The sequence below is a fragment of the Alligator mississippiensis genome, chromosome 1 (assembly GCF_030867095.1).
Source record: "Alligator mississippiensis isolate rAllMis1 chromosome 1, rAllMis1, whole genome shotgun sequence".
NCBI lineage: Eukaryota > Metazoa > Chordata > Crocodylia > Alligatoridae > Alligator > Alligator mississippiensis.
In genome coordinates this window covers 388,146,288-388,172,882 of record NC_081824.1, presented here as the reverse complement: position 1 = coordinate 388,172,882, position 26,595 = coordinate 388,146,288, and the positions used below count along the sequence as shown (strand labels likewise).

General features: G+C 41.3%; 1 protein-coding gene across 11 annotated transcripts in view; it reads left to right on the top strand.

The window, feature by feature from the left end:
* Window positions 1-26,595, top strand: part of LMO7 (LIM domain 7) — a 202,591-nt gene that overhangs the window by 626 nt on the left and 175,370 nt on the right. The window lies entirely within an intron of this gene.

The following is a 26,595-nucleotide window of genomic DNA, read 5'->3' as shown; positions in this document are numbered from 1 at the left end:
GGTGGTAGCAGGGGTCAGGTTAAGGGGGCACTTGTGAGGGGCTCTGAGCTGCCCTATAAGAGATGAGAGCCCCCTTGTAAGATTTCAAAATCATGACGGGGGAGGGGAGGGGAGGGTCTCCAATTTTCTTAGGGCATCGTGATGGGCAGCCCAATTCTTATTATTTTTTTTGTAGACCCTCCCACAGGAGTCAAAATGTAATTCAAACCCTGGGTGGAGCTAGTTTGGAGCAGTCACACCCTTAGTCTAGAAACCCTCCCGGACTTCCCCCACACCTGCACAGCTCTGATTTGCTGCCAGAGGCCTGGTGAGCAGGGCCGAGACGGAGGAAGGTGTGTGAGTTGCCACCATGGGGCTGGTGAGCTGAGCCAGGACAGGCTTCTGTCTCTGGGCAGGGGTCTGAGAGATCCTGGAGGACTTCAACTGGGGTGGCACAACTATGAGGAGTGGCTGCACCTGAATGGAACAGGAGCTGAGTAGCACAGAAGCTGAGTAGCACAGAGCAGAGATAATCCTGCCCTGGAGTGGTGTAACTTTGAGCTACCTAATGAGTGCTTTAAAACCACTTAAAAGTGTTAATGTGTGGCCAGTCCAGGGGTTAAGACCTCCAGGAGCTGCCCAAAATTACTGTGTAACAGGGGTCATTCAAAGCTGCATAACTGCTTTAAGTGTCTCCCTCCAAATTAAAGGCTCGAGGGGGTTAATTCTCCAATCACTGCTTATACTCTCTTACAGTTCCACAGACTATTTCCCTGGTCCATCTTGGGTCCAAGGTGTTTTCTTTTTTCTCCTCTGAAAGACTCCAAGAAGCTGAGAACTATAATTTCAAGCTCTGCCTGTTGCTTCTTTTCTTAAACTTCAGTTAATCCATATATAACCACCTGCTCTGTTTGCCTAGCTTGTATGCAGACTGATGCCTCATGGCTTACCTATGTGTTGCTGCACAGACTGAGATTGGCAATAGGTGGATGAGGAGGGTTTGTTTAGCAGGTGTCCTGGAAGGTGTATGCATCTTATACACAAGTAATGTTTGATTAGTTGTTGGACTACATGACCTCCTGAGGTCCCTTCCAACCCTAATTTTCTATGATTACCATGAATATTTAGTGTTGGAGCGATACTGTAGTGCTGATGGTCCAGGAATTGTCCTAGAGGCAAGGTTTTTTGTGTTTGACAAGCTTTGGAATGAAGCGTGAAGCTTTCAAGTTTTCATATTGACTAATTTGCTAATCTGTGAAATAGTCAAGTCACAATACATTTAAATAGTAATATTTAAAAACATGAGAGATTTAAGGCTTTGACTCCATTTTCAATAGTTGCATGCTTTTAAAGATGAACTTTAATTGCTCCACTATATGTAATAATTTAAAGATGTCAAGTATTTTAAGATTATGTACATCAGACATTAAACCTGGTAAATTGCCACAAATGTTCTTTAACATTTTTGCTTTTCAAATCGTAAAATGTCAAGAAAACCTATTTAATTTTTCCCTTTATTAAATTCTTAAGACTTGAGGTCAGGGTTCTCTGTTTCTTGTGCAAACCATGTTCCTGTGCAGGGAGTACTCAGGGCTGTAGACTCAGAACCCAGTAAGTATGTGAAGAGGATCTGTTGCTTTTATCCAGTTTGCGTGCACATTCATTTCAGGGCTTAAAAGACTTCTTTTCCCCTTTTAAGTTATTTTCAATTTAGTGAAGTTTTCACTAGATAGCATTACGTCATTTTCCTGAAAACACATTTGCAAACCTATTTTTAAAATGTTTTGTTTTTTCTTCCATTTACCATTGGCTGGCTATACAATTCAAACAAAAGGTCTTCTCTTCTCCTGCCAGTAACACATAGGGAGAAGTAGCACTAACACTGTATAAACGTAAAGTATTCACTGCTTTCTGTATAGTAGAAAAGCAGACCTTTTAAACCTTCTTTATATACCTCCTAATTTGTCTGATGTAATGTGCAAATATTTTGACTGTGAATTACAAATGTCTTGCTAAGTTCTTTAAATTTAAAAATCTTATGCACAAAGATACATTTTGTTTAAAATAAGAATTGTTATTTCCAATACCCAAATTATATCCTATTTAAAATAAACACTCTCACCTGAGGCTGAAATATAAAAACATATTGCTTTTAAAACAAAGCTTTGAATTTTAATAGTAGTGCATCCTTCTTTTTTGGTTTCCTGACTTTAATAACCTCTAGTTGCAAAAAAGTAAGAGTCGCTTGGTATTCAATTTTGGTAATATCAGTTTATTTTTCTCTTAAATGTTAGCCCTGTTTAGTTGCCATATCGGAGGAAAATTAAGACACTAATGTCTGCATTTGGTTAGGTTGAAGAGTTTCTTTTATAGAAAAAATGGCCTAGTCTGTAAAATTTAGTAAAATAGAGCATTACAAATATATTTAGAATTGCCCTACGGATGTCAATTGTCATTGGATCCTACTGAACAGTCAGTACTTCTGCAAATCAGGTTTCTAAATATGGGCATAAGGGTCTAAACTTAGGCAGTTCTGGAAAACCTTGCCAACCTCTGCTAACACTGGAGAAAGATGAAAGTATAGAAACACTAACTTGTATATTTTCAAATAAATATATAATAAAGGGGGTGGGGGAGAAACGGTTTGTAAACCACAGCTTGTTGCCTTTTGTGAGCAGTCCTATGTTGGTTGAGATCTAAGCACTTCTATTTTTGGCTTGATCTTTTTTAGATGTTAGCCTTATATTCCTTGCTTCATCCTAAATTTGCCAGTGGTAGTTGCAGTAAGGGGAAGAGAAACTAGGAAACCATGTTGAGATTACAAACATTTATTTTCTGCTTTCAGGTATATCTAAGACCTGACACAACCTTTCATGAGAATGAGATACTGCTCATATACTCAGGAACACACTGGTTAAAGTGTGGAGACAGTTCAGCCATCCGCAGCACTCGGCTTCGGGGTGTGCGAGACCTAGAGGTTCCAGAGGCTAAAGGAGAGATGTCAGACATAGCCCATGTGTTGGATCTGACATGCTGACCTGGGTTGTCTGGCCCTCTTACTTCTGCCCTGGCTCTGGCTGTGCTGTGGTGGGGGTATTTTCCCCTAGCAGCATCCATCACCCATGAAAAAGCAGTGCAAAACAGCTCTGTTAGTGGAAGCCTTGCCACTGGCCAGAGCCCTGGTTCTGCGCCTTCCAAGACCAGGGTGATTCTGGGCTGGGGAAGACTAGCAGAACAGCCTGCTCCATTTCTCCTGATCCTGCAGAGAGTATAGCAGATGGGGAAAGACTCCTTGTACCTGCCTAGACTGGACTATGTGGAACCTGAGGATCAGGCTCTTCTGTTCTGCTTGTTTTCCTAGAGCTAAGTGGAGGAATCACTGGGGCAAAGCCCCCAGCCCCTTCCTCAAGCCTGGTAATTCCCAGTTTGGGGACTGCGTGATTACCAAAGAGGAGCTTGTATCTCCTTCCACCCTTCCCCTCCTGGACCTGTGTGGGAGGGGAGAGAAGCAGCAAGTCGGAGTGCCCTGCATGGAGCAGCTGCTGCTTCTCTCTGCTGCTGGTTTCAGGGAGTGGAGCAGAGGGAGCAGTAGGCAACACTCTGCCAGCCTCAGTCCTGGGACTCCACTGTGAGAAGCTGGCAGGGGGTGTCGGAGGAATGCACCACTAGGCTCTAGGTCAGGCTTGTCCAACGTACAGCCCGTGGGCCGCCATGCGGCCCTCCGAGCTGTTTTCTGAGGCTCGAGTTGCTGCAATGGGAAACAAAAGTAAACACTGTACTTTCATTTCGGGGGGGGGGGGGGTGATGTGATACCACTTCCTGTGACGTCTTTGAATATGGCTTGCCGGCCCACTGGGCGATTAAAAAGTTCATGATCCGGCCCCACATTCAAATAGGTTGGACACACCTGCTCTAGGTGCTGGGGAGCTGAGAGGATGGAGTAGTGGGCCAGAGCCACTGCCTGCTCAGCGCACCTGGAACTCCTGTGTGAGGAGCAGCCACTTGGCTCTGCTACCCCAGGAAAAGCCTCCCTAAACCTGGCACCCCACTAGCTGGCTTCTCCTTGTCTCCCAGCTGTTCAGCTATGTGGCAGCAGGGGCAAATGAAAATGGGAGGGGTTTCCAGCACTCTACCCCATGCCAAGAGGGGGGAGCAGTGCAGCAAAGCTGCTCACACTGGGAAAGAGGCAGGGAGCAGGTAGCGCCTGTTCTTCCCTTCCCCTCCCCTCTTGATCTATGGTATAGGCAGGATCAGCTGCCCCTTATGCTTTCTCCAGAGTGGTGACCCCAATCTGGAGAAGGCCAGGGAGCTTTTCCTCAAGTCAACTTCTCCTGGAGGAGTTGAATCAGCCTGGGCTCCTGCAGAGTCTTTTTCTTTCATACACATGCTGTGTCCTCTCACACATGCATACATTCAGTGTCCCTGTAGGGTCACAGAGCTGACTGCTGTCACAAGGGGCGGGCAAAATGTGGCCAATGGGCCAGATGCAGCCCGCCAGGCCATTCTATCTGGCCAGTGGGTCCCCTAAAAAAATTAGAAAATGAATATTTGTCTGCCCCTGGCTGCCTGTCATGCAGCCCTCAATGGCTTACCAAAACTCAGTAAGGTGCCCTCCACCCAGAATAATTGCCTGTCCCTGGCCTATGGCTTGTGGGCATCTGAAAAGGAGGGAAGTTGGCCTTCCAACAGATTTCAGTTTGATGCCTCTGCTCTGAAGTGTTTCTTTGCTTGTCACAGAATTTTAAAATTCCAGGAGGAGATTGACTGATCAGCCATCTTCAGAGAGTTGAAGGTTTAGTGCTGTATTACTTACTTTGCAGAAGAGTCTAGGTGCTTATGAGCAAAAATGGAAACCATTTTCAAACATGCTTCTGCTGACCAGTTTTCTAAACCAAGCCTCAATAAAAGTCCTTTACAGACGTTTCATAGCTGAGACTTCTGGAATCCCATGGCCCTGACAGTAACAGAAATTGTGAGTCAAGATTATCCAGAGAGCAGTGGTTTTCAACCTCTGGTCCGCAGACCCCTGCCTGGGGTTCCGCAGGCTGTCTAAGGGGTCCGCAAAAGATGACAGTGTCAGCCAAAAGTATGTGAAAACCCATGTTTACAATTCAAAGGAGCCTGTACTCGCATTTGACATTTCCAAAGGGGTTTGCACTTCCATTCGAAATATTTAGGGGTCTGCAAATGAAAAAAAGTTCAAAACCACTGATGTCACGTGTGGCTTTCACTTGTCACTTCAGTGGGGTAAGATGACGTCTAGTCAGAATCCAACATCTGTTGTTGAAGTGGCATACAAAATCTTCAAAATATTTTCCGTTTGAGGGACAGCTGTTGCTAACCATAGTGTTGTAGAAGAGCTAGAAGAGCATAGTGTTGTATGACAGAGCTAGAAATAGGACTGTTCCTGACACCCATTTCTGTGTGTTAACCACAAACCATTCTTCCTGTCTTTTGAATTGGAAGCAATGCCTCAAAACATGAGAGCAGGCTATGTATATCTCTCTCTGTCTCTCCATTCTACCTGAAAACCATTCCTAGTGAATTTTGGTGTGTTTGGGGGGAGACTGGCAGAGATATACTTACCTTTTTAGAGGATATGCCCCTCAGAGTCTAAAGAGAATGAGGAGCAGACATATTAAGTTTAGAGACAGCCATCTTGCTTGTATGGTTTTGATTTTTAAGTTTCATGTTTTAAGCAAGCTCAAATCTCCAGGTAAATTTCAGCAGTTTTAAATTCTTTCCTAAAATAACTTGCAGTCTAACCAACCAAGTCTTGTAAAGGTCTAGTTGGAGGATCCTTGGGCCAATAGTGTTTAATTTTACAATAGTAACTCTTTAGCTTCCAGTAAACCATACAGATCTTGCTGGGATTGTGAGTTTGTTACAAGAAGTTGTTGGAGTGAAGTTATCTGACCTGTAGGTGTCTCAAATGTAGCAACTCTGAGAGACCCACTTAAATGGAAAAGGTGTTAGACATTTAATGTTGCAAAGTGTCAAGCAATCTTTTGTGGCCTTCCTAACTTAACCCATGGATCTAGAGTTCATAAGTTTCACAACATGATGATTTTTATAAAGTGGATTTGATAACTGTCATCAGGGACATCCAACTTGTAATCCTAGCCAAGATATCAGTTGTCAAATTATTATTTTTCTTAACTTTTACAGGAGTACTGCAGTATAGCCAAGAGCATTTCTTTTGCTGGCACTGTATAATAATGAAAGACGGGTGGTTTACTGCTAGAGATTCTGGCCTGAAGTTGAAGCTTCTTTGTATTTGCCAGATAACCAAACGCTACGTTTCTTTTGGGTTGGAAGTTAAAGATCCCACTACCATTCATAACTTGCCCTGTCCAGTTAATGGAAATATAATAAAATAGATTTTAATGAAGTGCTGTGGGATGTTGAGTGTTTGTTGGCTACTTTATTAGCTGTCGAGCTGTTGCATATTCTGCACTTTTCAGAGTTGAAACTTTCCTCTGTTATTAGAAAGCAACTAGTATATTTAAGCGCTGTCAAAGAAATTATGGTAGAGGCTTTTTTGGAAATAAATTTCTAATAAAAATCCTATGTATTTTGCTTGAGAGTTACTGGCAGGAAGAGTCATCCTGAAGAGAGAATTTCTTCTGTAAGAAGAGACTGAGTTACTAAAATAACCCTCTGATTTGGGCATATTGTATAATGACTGAATCCAATGAAGTGGTTGTTTAACATGTGGTCACCAAATGCTTCTTTATGGAACATGTTTTAAAGTCTGTATGTCTATTGTATATTTTCATGGTTTCTGCCAATACAGCCAAGATGTCTAGCTGGGGTGTATTTCCTGTATTTGCATAGCAATCTTTCCTTGCAGATTCTTTTCAAACATGGATATAATAGCTATAGTTTTGTTCAACATTAGGCACAAATAAGCATGGAGATGGTGCTAGCTAACAAGAAGAGCATGGATTACTTATTATGTGATCTGATCCTACTAAGTTGATGGTTCTCAAACTCATCAGACTCTGGCACCCTGGGAAAATGCCAGCTCCTAGTTTTCACTCATTTGCTAATTTCTGAAAAATAACAGAGCAGCTCTTATGTTGCAAAAGACTTGGAAAGACTACAACAGGTTATAATGTTCTTGACACTATGGATTCCTATTGGAAGTCTCTGGGTTTATTTTGTGAATCACATGGAGGTAGGTATCTGCACACCTAACAGTGCTAATATTTCATAGCACCCAGTGGCACTCTTAGAATCTTATGGCACCCTCTCTGAGAATCACTATACTAAGTTGTGCAAACAGTAACGAAGACATTTTGCTTGGTTACAAATCAACACGTGCCCAAATTGTGTGCAAAGAACCAATCAATCTCCTAAACATTTTCAGAATGAAAACCACACAAATGAAAAGCAAAATGTATTTGTTATTTTGCTTGAACTATATCTAATATTGAGCAGTCCTATAAAGCTGTAAAATCTGGGTGGGCTTGTTCCTGGAGAACTTTATAGTTTTGCTGCCAAAGTCTTGGCTAGGTTCTTAATGTCTGCATAAGGGATATATTTAAGCCTCCATTAAGTGAAAGCATCAGTTTTCTCTCTCTCTCTCTTTCTCTCTCTGTTCTTGGCAATGGGCCCTTGAGTAAAGCTGAAGTTAGCTAATTAATGCATAAACATGAACTAGTTTTGCAACATACACACATCAAAGTAAGTAGTAATAGAAGTAAAAATTTTAAAATAATCTCATTCTAACTTGCTGCAAACTATGAAAATGATTTGTCTTCATAGAGCAAAGATGTTAAGAATACAGAGGTGTTTATCTAGAAGCGTGGTAGGGAGAACAGCAAGATGAGTTGATTCTGAGTATCAAAAGCGCGATTTGTAACATTAAGTGTTAATGCTTTTCTCAGAAATTTGGATAACTGCTGATACTTCATACTGTTCTGTAAAGTGTGTACATATGTGTGTGTATATATAACCTTTTAGCTGCGTCTGCAATGTGGTGTATTTCTTTTTGTGCAATGCCTGCCTTTGTAACTTCTGGTATTATTCTCAAATCTTATGCAATGTTGGGGTAGTACTTTTGAAAGTGCACGTTAAGCTGTTGCATATGTCTAACTGTAGGTCTTCCGCACTTGGTATATGTAATGCTGTTTAGTCTATAGACAATACTGATATTTAGATTTTTCTTTCCATTTTTCCCCACTATGAAGTAATCTACCTGTGACTACTACCTATAGTCAGTCAGGGAGTTGCTAATACTTTGTTTTGCTCTGTCCTTGAACTGGGACCTGAACCCTTCATCAGCTTTATTGGGTCACTGCTATTTTCCTTACATAGCACAAGACTGAACAGGCATATATCGGCTTCTTTTCTACATTTAACTTCTTTTGCTAAATGTCTTTATCTATCAGGCACCTTTATTTATCCACAGCGTTAAAGTTTTTAATGAGCATTTCAGTGTATTATATTTGTCTGTGACCTTGTTGAGCTTTGGAAAACACTTGGTTTTTATTGTGTTATAGAAACCATACACATTCCAGCTGTTCCTTGTACCCACCCCTCCCTTCCTTTAAACTTCCTTTGTAGCAGTAATTTACTAGGAAGCAGGAGTAAAACATAAAAGTGAGATATATAACTGTGTAAAAGATTTGTTAAAGCCTACAAACTGGGGAAAATACTTTATGTAATGTATTGTTATGGAAAACCTACAGCCCTCGTCATAATCCTATGCTACAAACTCTTCTGCATATCTAAGTAAATATACCTTGTATATTGTTTATATCATCGAATATGGTTTAGGAGCTGCTTCTGCGTGTTGTCATTTAAAAAATATGTCTGTATAAAAGTAGAGTGATAAATTGACTTACCCAATATTTTTTTGGTTTCTTGAAGTTTCAGTCCTATAAGGAGTAGTGTATTTAGGTATTAACTGATGGTACTAGAAGTTTTGAATACAAAGGAAAATCCATAAATTTTTAATATCGGTGTATCTGACAGACAGAGTAAACTTGATTTCTGACACTTGGTTGTAAAAATAATTTTTTCAGGAAATTGAGTTATAACTTTTTTTTTTTTTCACTATTTGTCTTTTGTATAGAGTATGAATTGCCACGTGTTGTCTTATAAGGATACAAACTCTTTGATAGTCTGATATACTTTTGCAGCTGCCTCTGATATGGTCTGAACCTTTTTGCTGGAGACGATTAAACTTCAATTAAAAATGTATCTGGCATACTGTTTTAAGGAAATATTTTTAGGCAAGGAGGGAGTCTTTAAGGTCACTGGTGTATGAAACAAGTGAAGATTAATACGTACGGATTTCTAAATATCATTGAAGCTTTGTAAAATCTCCAAGGTATTACTAATCTGAAGTGTTCAAGAGTGTCTCATACTATGGTCTCAGCATTGGTAAAAACAACTCCTGAATCTTGCTGGATTCTTTCTGGGTTGTCTCCTAAAAACCTTTTACCTAGGGTAATTAGCAGGGATCCTGGTTTTCTCTAATTTTTTTTTAATCCCCAATATTCGGTTAAAAAAAGTAACGCCAAATATATATTAGCGGTGTTTCATTTTAATGATGGAAAAATGTGAGTTTGGGGTTACTTTTTAAACTGAAAATTGGGGGTTTTTTGTTTTTTTTTTTTTTTTTTAAATAGCAGAAAACCAGGATCCCTGGTAATTGGGCCCTCTGGTCAGTGATTCTGAACAGAATATTCTGAGAGTGCTCAATTAGAATCGTGTGTCTCGTTCTCTCTTCATTGTAAAGGCTAGCAATGAGACCCGACTCAAAATAATTAGATGAAGTTTGCTTGTATTATTGAGACAGATGCATTTAATAGGTACTTAATTTGTGTAAATTACCATTTTGAATAGAAGTTTACTATCAGAATTGGCTAGAAAATGTTTCTGCCTATGGTTCTCTCCTGTGGTGGCAAACTTAAAAAATGAAAAAACAAAAAATCTTTCTCCTTTTCAACCAGAAGTTTTTTTGTTTTTTTGTTTTTTGTTTTTTTTAACAGAAATTGTCTGTTTTCACAGCAAATTGATTTTTTTTTTAACTAGAAAAATGGAAAGCCAAAAATGTTGAAAAGCTAGATTTCCTTGGATTAAAATATTAATCTGTTATAGAATTCCTTATTATAGTAAAATGGAGCACATCAAAAAGTTTCTTTTAATTTCATTGGGAAGGTAGAAAGCTCAGAAATGTCCATTTATGCTGTATCAGTGGTTCTCGCACCTTTTAGACTTGAGGTGCCTCTTGTTAGACTTGAAGCATGCTTTAGAAAATCCCAGCTCCTAGTCTTTACTTGTTCTTTGATTACAGAAAAATAATAAAGCAATTATTCTGTTGCAACAAAATCAGAAAGACCACAAAAGGTCAGAATGTTTTTAACATTATGGATTCCTATTTGAAAACTTTGGTTTATCCTGTGAATTGCGTTTGCACGCCTAACAGTGCTAACCTTGTGAGGCACCCCATGGAACCCTTGAAAGGATGTTAAGGCACTCCATGGTGCTGCCACACCCTAGCTGAGATTCACTGTGCTACACTTGTGGACGCAGAGCTTTTACTCATGAGCTTTGTGGGATACCAAAACCAGTAAAACAATTAGGTAATGAAAGGTACTAGTAGCTCTTCCTGCTGCTATCATGATACCACAGGTATGTGAAGCAACAATATAGGAGCAGGGGACAAAACAAGTCCTTAAAGGAGCTATGTATTCAACCAGCATGGTAACGCTTTGGATTGGAGCCCTAGCTTTCAGTGTTGGAAAAAGATGCAGGTTTTAAATCTGGCAGGGGAAACAATTTAATGGCATAAATTTTGTTGCCTTTTGATCAAGATGGGAGGTGGGTGAGTAATAGCAGTTGGGTAGATTCCTTGTGGCAATTCACTTGAGTGGGTTCTCGTGCTTTGTAGGGGGAGCAGAGTAGAAGAGGGTTACTTTATCATGTGTGGCAAGTAGCATCTGGAGGCACTTAGGGTGAAGACTACTCTGCCATGTCTGGGAGAATGGGAAGGGTGGCAAATGAAATGGGTTGAAACGAGCAGATTTTGGCCCCTGGAGTCACCTGAGCTTGTTTAAGTAGTTGTGCCATGCAAAATAAATAAGACAGTGAGATATTTCTAAAGGCAGTTGAGCCAAAAATACTTATGGCATAGTATTGCTGCATTGAAGTCATGGTTGGTGGCAAAACTACTGCATTCTGAGTTTCCTTGGTCAGAAATAGCATTAAATGTAACCTCTGTGCATGTATGTCTCTGGTTGACTTGATCGGATTTTAATAATTCCTGCAGGGCCCAAGTAATGTATGGTAGGTACCTTTTTAAATTTAAACTTGTGGAGAAGGCTGCCAGCTCAGTGCTGGGACTTACGGTCAAGTTGGCTGCTGGTCAGGAAGATTAATTTGGCAGAATTTTTTTAGATGGAGTGATGGGCTCATTAATCTACATATAAGTTAGCTTTGTCACAATGTTTCTGTCTTCCCTCAGAACAAGCTTGCACATGTGAAACTATACCAGAAGCATCTTTTCATCTCCAGAAGTTAAATAGCACAGTGCTTACTTGGAGCTACGTAAAGAGCCAAGGGGAAGTGTGGGCCAGGCAAGTAAGAACAGGAGAAAAACAAGACAAATTTGGCAAAACAGAGTTTCTATCTGGGCAGGGGTGAGTGTGTGTGCACCTCTTTCTCATCTTAAAATAAGCCTTTGGTATTTCCCTGAAATATATATAATTTTTTATTTATTTTTTAAATAATTGGTATAAAGTAAAACCTCTACTGTGTTATGCCTGGAAACATGATCCCTGTGCCCTCCATAATGGCTGGTTAGCCTAGTCACGCGGAGGTCTTGGAACCATGATAATAGTATGTGATCAGTATAACAGAATACCACTGACTGCTGAAGAGGTTACAGATGTTTCCCCTTCTGCTGATGGTATAAACACTAGCTCTCTTTTACTAGAGTAAAAAATGATCACATTTCATCTTCTCAAATATTTGTGTAGTTTTTTCTTTTATCTTTTGCCTCTTGAGACATGGATGCTCCCCATCTAGGAGCTCTATACAGGCAGTCCTCAGACTTGCGACACAATTGGTTCCTGAAAACCACGTCTTAAGTCGAAAAGTTGTAACTCGGAACCAATTTTCTCATAAGAAACAAGGTTATAAATGGGGGATTGGTTTCTGACCCAAGGCCCAATACCCTATTTTCACCAAAAATACCCCAGAATGTTGTACTCGATCAATTATAGATGAGTAATATAGCTACATGAATATATTTATATTGTATATAGCAATTATATTGATTTGGAAGGACTTCTTTGAGGTGACTGCTGGACTTTTTGAAAGGCTCTCGGTTGGACTTTGTGAAGGGTTCTTGGCTGGAGTCTTCTCAGGAGTCTTGGCTACAGGTTTTTCTTGAGTCTTGTCTGCTTTTTTTAAAGAGTGTCCGAGGATGTTTAGACAGATGTTCTTCAGGGAGATGAGCAATGTAGTGAACTTGTTTGCTGGTGTGGCATCACATTGGATCAAGCATTGTAAGTCAAAACTAATGTCATAAAGTTCAAACAGTGTCCATTTATAAAAGTTGTAAGTGCAAAACATTGTGACTCGAAACATTGCAAGTTGAGGACTGCCTGGCTATAGATGGATGTACCTTGTGCATACAGTCAGCCTAGAAAGTGTTTAGACTTATCCCTCTGGCTTTGGCATTTCTACTTTATTTCTGCAGAAGGCAGCTCAGGAGTAGCACCTTAGACTGACTGGTTCAGAGAGACCTATGCTTCTGCAGGTGTGTGCGCTTCATCAGAGGTTGTAAATGGACTGACAAAGTAGGCTATCACCTATGGAAACTTGTACCTTTCTGAATCAGTTAATGTCTAACGTGCTATCCTGTCCTCTTTGTAATTTCAGACTAACATGGCTAACTGTGCCTCTCTACCACATTTAAAATATGATTATTTGGACACAAGTCCAGATATTTAAGCATTTTTTTTCTTTGAGATAAGCTGATGGCAAGCATTACGTAAGGATGATTTTTATGGTGTGGCAGTTAGTACAGAAAAGTAATTAAGGCCCCTTGAGTCTTTGGGTATGTCTCTACTGCTGGCTGCTATTTAATATAAAGAGACTTGAGCAAGCTCAAATATTGGAATTAGTGTAGCTGTGGTAGCCCTGAGTTCTGTATGGGATAATTTAGACCGTGTACAGCAGTGGTCACCAACTAGGTAGATCTCAGGGCCTCTTGGAGTCGATACAAGGCTGGAGTGGGGGACTGAGTGCCCGCATGGATGCACGTGCATGCCCCAGCCTAGCAGTCAGTCTGTGGGGGAGGGGATGGCTAGATCGAGGCCCCCGCGGTGAGGGACAGTGCCACAGAGGCAGAAGCAGGGGTAAGCTGAGTGGGGCCCTGGCCGGGTGGAACTTAACCTGCTGGGGAGGTGTGCCCCCAAATAATTTTTTCTTCCTCTGCCTCGATCTGCTCCCTCCCCTTCCCCCCCCACAGACTTGCCTGCTGGGTGGGTGGGTGGCACACAGTAGATCTTGGGGTGCTTTTAAATACCAAAGGTGATCTACTTAAAAAGGTTGGAGACCACTGATGTACAGGTATACTGCACTGTACAGAGCACCATAAATGTACCCTTTGAGACTTTTGGCTTTTGAGAGTTAACTTCAACTATATAGGAAAATACCATTTCTCTTCTTTCTGTCCAAAGTCTGACTTAATGGATTTTTTTTTTTTTTTAACTTTGGTTAGATTCTTAAAATCTGTAACTGTTAACATTAGGATAAAAGGTAATTGATATGATAAACATATTTTATTAACCCTGAGCAATAATGCAGAGCTTCCTCCACTTTTTGCAAAAGTATGATGGTCTTCTTTAAGACTGAACATTTTTAATCATGAAACGGAATATCTTTGCCATTTAGTGATTGAATCCTTTCTTATTTTGAAGCATATTTTAAGTCACTTTCCTTGCCCCTATCTTTTCTATAGCACGTGGTAGGTGTGATGCAGAGGAAATAAGCATTCTGAGTAAATGTCACTCAGATCAAATGACTTTCCCCTTGTTTTAAAATGGTATGAAATCATGATGTGAAAGAGAAAAAGGGAATGCAAGTAAAAAGTGAGCAAGCAAAACTTTTTTGTTATGAGCCAGCCAGCCAGCATCATGACCTTATAGCATTTTAGTATAGAATTATAGGATGTTTCCCTAAACATAAGCCTAACAATCTGATATCATTTACTACTGAAAACTATCAATGTGCAACACTTGCAATCTCAGTTGATCTGTTACTATTTCAAAATTCATTTATGCCCATAAGCACTGGGGCTTTTGTGAATTAGTTTAATGAATCATCACTGTTGTAGTATAGGTATTATGGGCTTAGTGCCATTCAGTCTTCTGCCAGGAAAATCTGGTTTTAATCTTGGATTCTTCCACTGTGAATTACCACCCACTCCGAGCATTGTTTTGGGACACTGTTATTAGAAAGTATGATTCTTCAGTGAGAACTTAGTTTTTGATAATTTCCTGGATGTTGTTTGCCAGGACACTTTCTACCTTGCATTGAATTTGGCCAGAAGCCATAGCAACAACTCTCAATGATCATTTAAACATAATACTTTGTGGTAATTCATTTTGCATTATATGGATTTGACACATTCTGTGGAATATTTATACTGTGCCACTGCTGTATATTAAATTTTTGGCTTCAATGGCTTTTCATCACTGCTGCGAGCTAATGTTGGTTAATGTCAAAATGACCATCAGTAATTTTTAAGGAAAGTTCTTTTATTAGCCGTGGAAAACTTGAGTAGCTTTTGTTAAATTAAAAGTTGCCAGTTTGAACTTGTGAAAATATCTGAAATATAGTTGCTAGTTTAGTCAAATGGTTCTCCAGTTGTTAGAAAAGCTGTTTAATGCTTATTGCTTTCCAAGGACCAATTGTTTCTATTCTGTCTAGTGTCAAGTACTGTCTGTCGATAACGCTGCTTACACAGGCGGTGCTTGGTGTGGTCTTTTAGTATTTATAAATTTGGAAACTGCTGTAAAGAACAGAAAACACTGGTTATTCATTTTCTTTCTGATTTATTTCACTATTGTAATCCAGTTACTCAGTCATAGTTAGGATGGCAATACTGCGTAGCTATGGTTTTTAAACTTTGTTTTTACTATTGATGGTGTTTAAACACCACATTGTGTTGACACTTTTTTTTTTTTTAATAATGAGTGACTAATTCCTGTTTACACTAGGTGGCTTTCACCTAGATATCTGCAGTTTTAATTTTATACTAGACTTATTTTAACCCAAAACAATTGGCTTTTTTCCATCCTGCCAGTCAAGTGTAATCGAAAGAGTCTATAGTTCTGCTGAACAGCCTAAGAATTAGCAATATGTGTGTATTACAACTGGCCTTAACTTGCAAGTATTTTAGCACTGACTCCAGGAATATAGCGAAAGGAATTGGATTAAGTGGAAAAACCAGTTAACTGATTTCACTTCAGTCTGCAGGAAATATACTATGTGGGAATCTGATGACCTGTTCTCTTATTAAAGAAGTGTTTAGAGGTAATAAAAGTTCTATTTTCCTGAGGTTTTTCCATGTTACAACATTGCTCGTTTCCTTTTAAATGTTATTGTCACCTTTGTGTGAACTGACTATTGGATGCAACTTGGACATGAAAACTGATTGTCATTTAAAAAAAATGGTTTAAGTTAATTACTTCTGGGTTGGTTTGTGCTTGTTTTTGTACTGGTGGTCCTTTAAACTGTATGGTTAGCTAATTACTTATTAAAATACTTAAGATTCCCATTACTGTTGATGTGTAACTTCTGACATGTATGAGACCAGATTCTCAAGGATATCTAGTTGCCTGGCATGAACAGAAATTAAGAATAGCTAGACGTCTAAATACTTTTAAGTAGTGAAATTACTGTTGAATTCACCCTCACTTAGTGGAGGAAAAACAAAGACACTTAAGGCACCACAGTTGCTTCCATTGTTTTATTTGACATTTTGCTTAAGTGGTGCTTGTTTGGTGCATGCATCTTGTAGTAGCAGTAGGAGATGTTTAAAAATCAGTCTGTTCATGTGTGCTCATTAGAGTTAAGGAATCACTGACTTGAGGTGAATGGAGACAGTGGACTTCCCTCCAATGATGTTTCTGACTGTCTGCGTACTTAGCTTTTGCTTCAGTTGATGTTTGATTCACATAGAAAAGGATATGTTCTCAACCAGAACTAGAAATGTTTGTTGCTGAGATGAAACTGTTCAGGCTACAGAATCTGAATTGTCCCTGGTGAGTACATAAATTACCCTGGAAAATGCAGCATTTGAGGCCGCGGACATGCGTGTTTCTGTAGCACATTGTAGTGCTGCAGATGTATAACGCTGTGAGGGGTGTCCACACATTCAGAACCTTTCAGCTGGAGTACTACAAAGTTGCTGAAAACTGTGCGCTCTAGCCAGAAGGTAACAACGGGTTACTCCTGTTTTCCCCACCTCCTGACCTTGTCCAGATCCCTCCTGTTAGTGAGCTGGATCGCCAGAGATCCTGGTTTTCTCAGATAAAAAGAAACCCTCAATTTTTGGGTTTAAAAAAAAAAAAAAAAAAAGTAACCCAAGGTCTACATTTTTCCATGATCAAAATGAAACACCGCTATATACAGGTTTCCCTCAATTTATGCGGTAAATGGGTTACCAGGGAATGGCGCATAAATCAAATTTGCATAAATTAAACGCAGTTTACAATGAAACAGATAGGGATGTGTTCCCATGGCAGGGAGGGAGGGAGGGAGAGAGTGAGGCTGGGTCTAGGGAAGGGGCAGGGAGAGGGGTACGGCACATCCCAGTAGCTTCAAGCAGGTGGGGTCTGCTGCTCCTGGGGCTGCAACAGGGGCAGCACCAGGCTCTTTATGGTGAGTGGGGCTGTTGCCCACCCCAAGCATCCCACTTCTCTGCTTTTCCCCACTTAATGCAGCCCCTGCTGCAGTGGCCCCAGAAGCTGCCAACACCCGCTGCTTGCAGCTGCTGGGTTGCACCGTGCTCTGAACTCCCCAGCGTGACACAGCCCAGCAGTATCCGCTGCTCCCAGGGCTGTACTGGGGCAGCAGCCTGTAGTGGGATAAGAGCATGCTGGGGCCGATGGCCACTGCAGGCTTTTCCTGGAGTTCAGCAGCAGTGCTGGGAGGACAGGTTTGGGGAGCTACGGTGAATTTTGGGGTGGCAGCAGCCCCCTCCCATCGCTGCGGCCCACCCTGAGTGCTAGGAAGAACCTGGTGCTGCCACCAGCCCCAGCCTGCTCTCATCCCACTGCAGGCTGCTGCCTGCCCCTGCTGCAGCCTTGGGAGTGGCGGACACCACCTGCTTGCAGCCGCTGGGCTACTCTGCACCAGGGGGTTCGGAGCAGAGTGCCATGGGAAGTAGAGCTCCAGGGGGTTTGGGGCATGGTGCAACCCAGCAGCTGCAAGCCACTGACAGCAGCCACTCCCAGAGCAGCTGCAGCAGGGGCTGCAGAGAGTGTGGCCCCAGCCCCATGACCTTTTCCCCTCCCCTCCACTTACAGCCCTTTCCCCTCCCCTCACAAACTCACAGACTTACCTGCTTGGGGTAGTGGGGAGCGTGCCTATGCCAATTGCATAACAATTAATTTACCTCACATGTAATGAATTTTAAGTATAAAAAGGGTCATCACATAAGAGCGAATGTGCATAAATTGAACCTGCATAAATTGAGGGAAACCTGTATACATCTATATATTTGAGGTATTTCATTTTAATCACAGAAAGATGGGGATTTTGGGTTACTTTTTAAACCCAAAAGTTATTCTGTTTTTTAATTGGAGAAAACCAGGATCCCAGTTGATCACTGACATCAGCAGGGGCAGACCTGCTGCTCCCTTGAGACGAGGACTGTGGAGTGTTGTTGAATGCTCAGAGATTGTTCTCTTCTCTCCATTCCTCCCCTCTTGTAATGGGAGGGGGGGGGGGAAATGGGTGGGGGAGAAGAGGTGAGTAGAGTAGGATCCTGGGAGGCAGAGAGACCCTCTGCACTGCTATAGACAGTCCATTCTGCACGTTACACATGCCACCACAAAAAGTAGCGCTATGGAGAAATTTGTTTCATCGTGGAATATTTTCACAGCACTTCCATCATTTTTTGTTGGACTGCAGGATTCGTGTACAACTGTCCTCTTGACGTGTCTCACATGGACAGATATTACATTTGTAGTGCTACACTTGTCCAGGAAGTACTTGAATTGATCAATCAATTCCCAGCATTGCTGGGCAGAAGTATGACCATTTTTTTTTTTTTTTTTTTTTATTACCATCTTTATTTTGTTATTGCACGATGATTTATAAAATCTTATATTGCCAGTGGGGGCCACTATTTATGGTACTCAGCAGGAGTTGGGACCTCCTTCATGGATTCATGGATTTCGCAAAATCTGCAGGGGTGGGGCAGGGGGGAATGTATCAAAAATAAAATGCTAGTTCTCAGAGCTCTGCGGCAGCCCATCGGATCAGGGAAGAGAGGGAATGGGGTTTGCCTGCTTGAAGGACTGGTGGCAAGATGGCTGCTGCCTCTGGCCACTGATTAGCTGTGAGGGCTATCTATCATGTGGCCCCACCCTTCCACCAGCTGGTGAGGGGTGTAGCCACATGATGGACAGTCCTTACAGCCAGTCAGTGGCAAGAGGTGAGGCCACCAGGGCCCCTCAGACAATCAAAAACATGGAGGCAGGGGGTTGCACCCTTCTCCAGGGCCTATGAAATGACTGCCAGGCCCCATGTTCTGCCTGGGGAATTTGTGGGCAGCAGCCCCAAATCCTTGCTGCTGATGTGTATTTCCTCTGCAGTGAGGGGAGGCACAGCCCACAGTAGAGCAGCATATTCCACAGCAGAGAGGCATGCTTAAGAGGGGAAGAGTGTCATGGTGACAACTGCCACCAGTCCCCCATGTCAGATGGGACCTCACTGAAGGCTAGTTCCATCTCAAGAGCTGTTGGTTGCTGACCTCTGCCATGGGACAAAATAGATCCTCTGGAATATGGAAACCTTACATTTTATACAACTAGTGAAATACCTCAACGAACTTGCTCTTTAGGCTTCAGAATCATGATTGCTTATTCTTGCTTTCTTACGCATTTGAGTGACTATCAACTATCAGCTCTTTACTCTTAATTAGCGAAGACCGTATTTTCAGGTGGCATAAAACACCAGTTTCACATGTGTTTCTTAATTTAGTTATGGAATTTGTGATATAATTCAGGTTCAAATTAAAATAAGCGATCAACTGGAATGGCCAACATTTCCCAACTAGTGGAATTTGAAACAAATTAATTGCCTAGCCTTCTAATACCTTGTAGCATGTGTTTCCTGGGGGATTATGATGCATCAGGTTTTAAATAAGATACTGGTCCCCAATCTAGCTGGTCTACTCTTCTAGCTGTGGTCCAGAACTGAATAAAACACCCCTTGAACTTCAGGTTATGGTGTTTTCAATATCTGATAGATTGTTCAAAGTGAAAAATGGAAGTCCCAGGAGCTGTTTTGAATTCGGAACTAAAAATCTTGGAATACTCAATGTATATCTTCGTGATGGTGAATAGCTTGGAACATAAACAATTCAACGCCAGATGTTAACTTTTGTATGATTGGTATGGCTTTTCTTCCCTAGAACTTTATCTCAACTGGGGAGCTTCATCACCTTTTCAGACATCAAAGCTCTTGGAGCCTGCAGTTATTGGGCTATTAAGTTCTTGTAACTCCTCATCCAGCTTAACCTGATGATCATCATTCGTCACTCAAACTTTTTTTTTTTTTAAATCCATATATTAGGGGGATGGGTTATGGGTACAAAGAGGAGTCTGGTGTTACATGCCACTGTGTTCTTTTTATGAAAGATGCCCATTGTTAAACATGGATCTATTATCTCATATTTTTCTTATCACAGATACCTAACTTATTTTTCTGCTTGCTCTTAAGAAGAACATTTTGTGATTGATTCATATGACATTTCCTCCCAAGAAGGTATTAATGAAAGAAATGTGAATAGTTTAAAATCTATATGGAAATTAATGCTAATATATTGGGAATCAATATTAATGCTTTGAGATTTTCCTAATTCCTCCTATTTAGTTGTAGGTTCTGAGTTTTGGCAGTAGAACTCAAAAAGTTGTTAAAATTAAATGCTAATAGTTAGTCAAATGAAATGGGCTTAGATGGGCTTTACTTTGTTTCGTGCCTTGGAGCTAATCATTTACAAATTGCTGAGCTAAGGGGCACGGATTAATGACATTCCAGCATTTTAAAATAACTCTCGCTATGTCATAATAGAAAAATATACATTTGAAGTGAAGGTGCTATAAATTTTAATAAATGTATTACTTATGAAAAATGTGACCAAGACATAAAGGGAAATTAAAAGTTTAAGTTAAATTATGTCTCATTTGAGGTCAAATGGTTATATTGTTAATTATTTTCTATTAGCTGTAGTTCCTTGATATGGTTAGCTACAAATTTATCCCAGTTCATTTTGTTTTATTTGAGAATTTCACCCATAAGTTTTGGGTTTTGTTTTTTGTTTTTTTACCAGAAGTAAAATATGTTAGCAGGGAGGAAAAATGTTAGTATCACAAGTTTAATCACAAGATCTTTCATGAGCCTACAAAAAGCTTATCACTTAATCCTGTGTCACTTTTTTCACAGAGTTTTCAGAGTTGATTAAAATAACCTTGCTCCATTTGCAGTGTATTTTAGCTTTAAGAAACCTAAGGTTTAGGGAATGTCATTCTAAACTCTTCCTAAGCATATTCTTTAAGACAGGCTTTCTTTTTTTTTAAAAGGTTCTACCTCAGAAGTCCTGTTGCAGGTAAGTTTCACTATAAGTGTATTGTACATTTTATTTATGATGGCTAGCTTGGTTGTGGAAACTTTATTGCAGACTTCTTGCATGCATCAATACAATGGGTTAGCAAACTTTAAACATCAGTCTACAGTTTCCCTGTATGAGTAAGTTCTTGAATTGTTCAGAGTAAACACATTTTTAGTTTAATTGTTTTATTGACCTGGAGCCTGTCTTTGGACAGTTGATTTTTGGCATGCTTTCATATGATGTATGCTCTGAATTTCTAAGACCTTTTCAGGGATTGACAGTGGCTTCTTCACTAATCAACGCAGCCTAATTCTGCATCACACCACATATATTGTTATTGTTCTATGACTTGGATCACAATTCTTGGATTAGAAGTTTTAACCAAGATGTTCATTATAGTGTCCCTTGGCTTTGCATTCATTTAATTCCAGTCTTCAAGTCTATTTCAGTCCTTGCTGATATTTAAATTGCTGTACCATATTTGACAGTACAAAACACTACTATTAGCCTAGAAGAGTAGTTGTGGTAAACTGGATGTTCATTTCTTTGTGTGTGCTATACTGTGGTCATTCCTGAATAGATTTTAGGAAACCATTTAGGCCCACAAATGTCAGTTACCCTTCCAGATCTAGTTATAGTATGAATATTAAAATCCATCAAAATTAGATATGAAGCTAGATAATCAGACCAAGGCTTTGTCTATCCTAGTGATTCTCAACCAAGGTACCTTGAAATCCTTTTCAGGGTGCTACACAATGTTAGCACTTGTAGTTGTGCAAATATGATTAAAAAATAAACCCAGAGTTTCAAATAAGTCATACTGTTAAAAGCACTGCCCTGTTGTGGTCTTCCTGAATTCTTTGCAACAGAATAATTGCTCTATTTTTCTCAAGTCAAAAAAGGAGTGAAAGCTAAGAGCTGATGTTTTCTGAATGACTCGAGTGGTTGAGAACCATGGGTCTAGAGTAAGGTAAAAGGCATGTTGCTAGAACATATTGGCATATTTGAAAAGCCTGGTGTAGAGTAACACATATTAATTTGGTCAATTTCAGTCTCTTACCCTTTTTGGAACTTAATGCCAAAATCAGAAAGATTTTCTTTCTCTGAAAGAAGACACTTTGCTGAATTGTGAGCTATTTACTGAATTTCAGATAGCTAATTTGAAATACTTTTGGGGTGAGCAAGAACTTTTCAGCTTCACCAACCTGATGTGTTGAAGTATATACTGACTTGCTTATGTTATGCTTTTCAAGCGTGTGTTTTTGAGCCAATAGGCTTTTATTTATGATGTGATAAGGTGACAAGTTTTGTGACTGGGTAGAGAACAGTGGACATAACATACCTTGACTTTAGCAAGGCTTTTAACATGGTCTTCCGTGACATTCTCATTAACAAGCTATGGAAATACAGACTAGGCAAAGGGTAATGTGGATACACAACTGGTTGGATCATCATGCTCAAGGAATTATCCTCAATGTCCACTTGGGTGGAGGAATGAACTGGGGTTTCCCAGGGAGCTGTCCTGGGTCTGGTTTTGTTCAATATCTTCATTAATGACTTTGACAATGGGATACGTGCACATTTAACAAATTTGTGGATGACATAAAGCTGGGTGGTGTTTCAGACACTGAAGGATAGGGCTAGAATCAGAATGACCTGGGTAAATCAGAGAAGTGGTCTGTAATCAACCAGATGAAATTCAAACAGGACAAGTGCAAAGTCCTGTACTTGGGATGGCATAATTGCATGCACAAATACAGATGGGGAAAAGTATTGGCTAGGCTGCAGTATATCAGAAGACCTGGGGTAACCATAGACTGAATATGAGTCAAGAATGTTCTCTTAATGCAGAAAAGCCAACAGCATACTGGTTGCACTACCAGTTGTGTTAATGGCAAATCAAGGGAAATGATTTTTTCTCTTTATTCAGCACTGGTGAGGCCCAACCTAGAGTACTATGTCTAGATTGGGTCCCACACTGAAGAAGGATGTAGACAGATTGGAAAAAGTCCATCAGAGAGTGACAAAATGTAATAAGAGGTTCAGGAAGTAAGACTTATGAGAGAGACAGGAAGAAATAGGGTAATTTAGTCTGGAGAAGAGAAGACTAAGGGGGCAGGGAGCGTGGATAATGTCTCTGTAATTTCCCTTCAGGTATTTGATGACCAATGGAGGTGGGCTTTTTTTTTTTTTTGCCTGTAGGGATCAGGCCTAGGAGCAATCGTTTCAGGATACAGCATAAGAATTTAGGGTGGGGATTAGAAAGAACTTTCTGACTATGAGAATGGCCAAGCTTTGGAACAGGCTACCTGCAGAATTTGTAGAATCTCCATCCCCAGAAATTTTCAAGAGCAGGTTAGACAGACACTTGCCTGTCATGGTTTAGTCAAGGATGATTCTGCCTTGATTAGGGGGCTGGACCAGATAACCTTCCAGGCCTACTTTTTCTATGATCCTATGCAATAGGATCCTGTAAAGCCTTATGTAGAAAATTTCTTGAAGAACTAGCTCTTAATTCTAGCTTTTGAGCTTCATGTTATGGGTTTGTGTCTGTGACCTTATACCAGGCTAGTCATGAAGGTACTTACAACTCAGCCCCCACAAAATCCCAGTCTAAATTTTTTTATTTCTATATAATGGAAACATCAAATAAGTCTGTCCTGTTTGAAGTACCTTAACTTAATAACACCATAATATCTTGTATACAACATACCCTGAATAGGATGCACACCTTGTCTGATAGTATGAATTAAAAAAAAGGTTTTTTTTCTTAAAATACAGGTAAGTAGAAATGCAATAGGACCCCCTAATCCCTGTTATTGAGTCCAGAGTGCAGGCTGCAGAGGAGCAGGCTGCAGAGCTGTAACCCTACTAATTAGGTGTAGGCTGTAGGGCCAGACCAGAAGGAGTGGAGCAGAGCAGGAAGGAGGAACTGTTGTGCTCCATTAGCAAAGAAGAGCCTGGTGACCAGAAGGGGTGGAGTCAGACAGGGGATATCAACAGAGCTTTGAAGCTGAAGCACCTCAAAGCTCTCACTGGTATTCTGAGGGCAGTCTCCTAAATTCATAATAATTACCAACAAAAGTCCATAGCATGGAAGAGCAATGGAGGTGGCCAAGGGAGAGGCCAGAGTGCCTAACACAAGGGTGGGAAAAATATGACCTGCAAGCTGCATCCAGTCCACCAGGCCATTCAATCCAGCCCATAGGGCCCCTAAAAAAGTTAGAAAATTAGTATTTTATTTATCTGTTCATGGCTGCCTGTCAAAGATGACAGTAGCCAGGAGCAGTAGAACCCAGGGGGAGCTGGCAGCAGAACTAAATGGTTCTGCTACCGCAGCAAGTCTGGCCCAGCTCTGCCCCCCTCCAGTCTCTCCCACCCCAAGCCCCAGCTGGAAGCCTCTGTCTAGCAGAGGCTTTTGGAGGCTTCTGGCCTGGGGCTGTTCCTGCCTCCCCATGCCAAGAGAAATGCAGATAAGGAGGAGGGAGGCAAAGGAGGGCTGCAGCTGGTTGCCCCAGTCCTCAGGGCTGGCTGGGCTGGATCCTGAGGTTTCAGCACTGCAGCCGGGAATCGCATGGTGCCAGTGGGTGAGGGAGTGGGGAAATGGCTGGGGCAGGTGGGGGAAAAGGGCAATGATAGCTGGGTGTGAGCATAGGGCCCATGCCGGTGTCCCAGAGCCAGCACTAGTGAGGCCCAGAGTGGGGCGGCAGGAGCATGGGGCCGGGCTGCCAGGGGCTCTATGGAGCCAGGCCAGCTCCCTCTTCTCTCTGTTTGAGCAGTGTAGCCTGGACTCTGTGCTCCTGCCGCTCCATTCTAGGCCCCGCCAGTGCTGCCCTGGTGCACTGGCATGAGCCCTGCACTCGCACCCAGCTGGGGTAGGGTGGTGGGAGGAGTGGCAGAAGGGGGTGCAAGTGCAATGAGTGGGAGCATGGGGCTCGTGTCAGTGCCCTGGGGCAAGGAGTGGCAAGAGCACAGAGCCCAGGCTTGTATGAGTGCTGATGGGAGCCTTGCCTGCTGTGGGGGAGGGGCACAGGCTGTGGGCAAACCCTCCCTCTCCATGCAAGTTGCCACCCTCCCCAGCTGCCCTCTCCCACACTCACAGCCCCTCACAAAACCCCATACCCACCCACACTTATCCACACCCCCAAATCCCACACACACAAACCCTCCCCCACACCCTACATACCCACAAGCCTGTACCCACCCTCTCACCCGCACCCTCCCACAATATTCAAGAGTAAAACTTTTTATTTTAAGCTATTATACTATCACCTCTATGTACACTACACAAGCACATGTAAATCAGGACAAAAATATTTTTTGAAATGAAATTAATGAATGTTGTAGTACGTGTTTGATTTTTAGAATATAATTGGGTATTTTTCTGGTTCAGAGATGGCAAAACCCCTTGCTGAAAGGAGTACTTCTGGGGGCAAGGGGAGGGACTTCCAATGGAAAAAGTCAGAGGTTAAGGAGCAGGACTTCCAGTCCCAAGATGGTGATTGGGGGTGGGGCATCTGTCAAGGGGCAGGGCTACCCATGTGGTCCTTGATGGCTTGCCAAAACTTGGTAAGCAGCCCTCCGCCCAAAATAATAATTGCTTGCCCCTGGCCTAACAGGTCTCAGTGGGCTGATGGAAAACACTGCAGGGAAACTGAGGCCTATTAGAAGAAATAAACCAAGTAGCAGCTTCTGGGGGTGAGAGGGGTGTTGGAGCATGCCAGGGAGAGGAGTGTGTCCAGAATCGACTCTTAGGAAGCCTCATATGCTTATTGTGCTGTGCCCTCTACAATACATGCAGCTTTACTATCCCTTTCCCTGGTAATAGCAGAAAGTGCTATTACTATATTTTATCTGCTTCTAATGCATCCCCAGTTTTCAGAAGCTAATTTTTTGGTGGAAGAGTCTGTTGTACATGAGAAAATGTTAGTGCTACACACCCACACATGGTTGCACCTGGTTGAGAGCTATTTAATAAATTGAAACTTTTTAAAAGAAACATGTCACAGTGTAGATTCTTTCTTCCTGTTGTTTGGAAAACATAGGTGTGGAAGGGACCTCTGAGGTCATGGGGTCCAGTCCAGGTTTGCTTTCCCTATATAATCCCGTAATTGCACCTTTTTGAGGAAAGCCAATTGTTTCATTATTCCACTACCTCATTAATTCATGAACTAGGTACTTTACCAAGTCAGGACAACCCACTTTCATGGAGCAAATATATTTCCCACCCCCTGCTCCTATTAGCTATGTTCATTATGTGATCTGTTCAGAGAGATAGAATATGCAACCATTTTCTATGGAAAAAAAAACATATCTCAGTATCTTGGGGTAAATTTAAAACAGTGCTTGCTGCTGGTCATGGGAGACCTGAGATAAACTATGAGAATTAAAAATAAGGGTGATACAAATCTCATGCGTCGTATTGCTGGCAGATCCCTGAAGAATTTAATCTTTCTTTTGTGCATCTAGTCATCTTTGACCTCTTCTAAAGCATTAGGTGTTGGTTATATGTTTTAAGAGACTCTTAGTATGTAACTATCACTTCCCTATGTAACTTGCCTTATAACATTAGTGTAGCAGATGGTCTGTGCTTTTCCTCTAAGTTAGCCTTGCTGTTTTCAGGAGGAAGTTGTCCTGGTAATCCAGTCTTTTTTAGATGATGGCATTATAAATGCCACTTACACTAACTATTCAAAGGCAGTAATTGTCTTGATCCACATAATTATATGTAATTGTGTGTGGTGGGA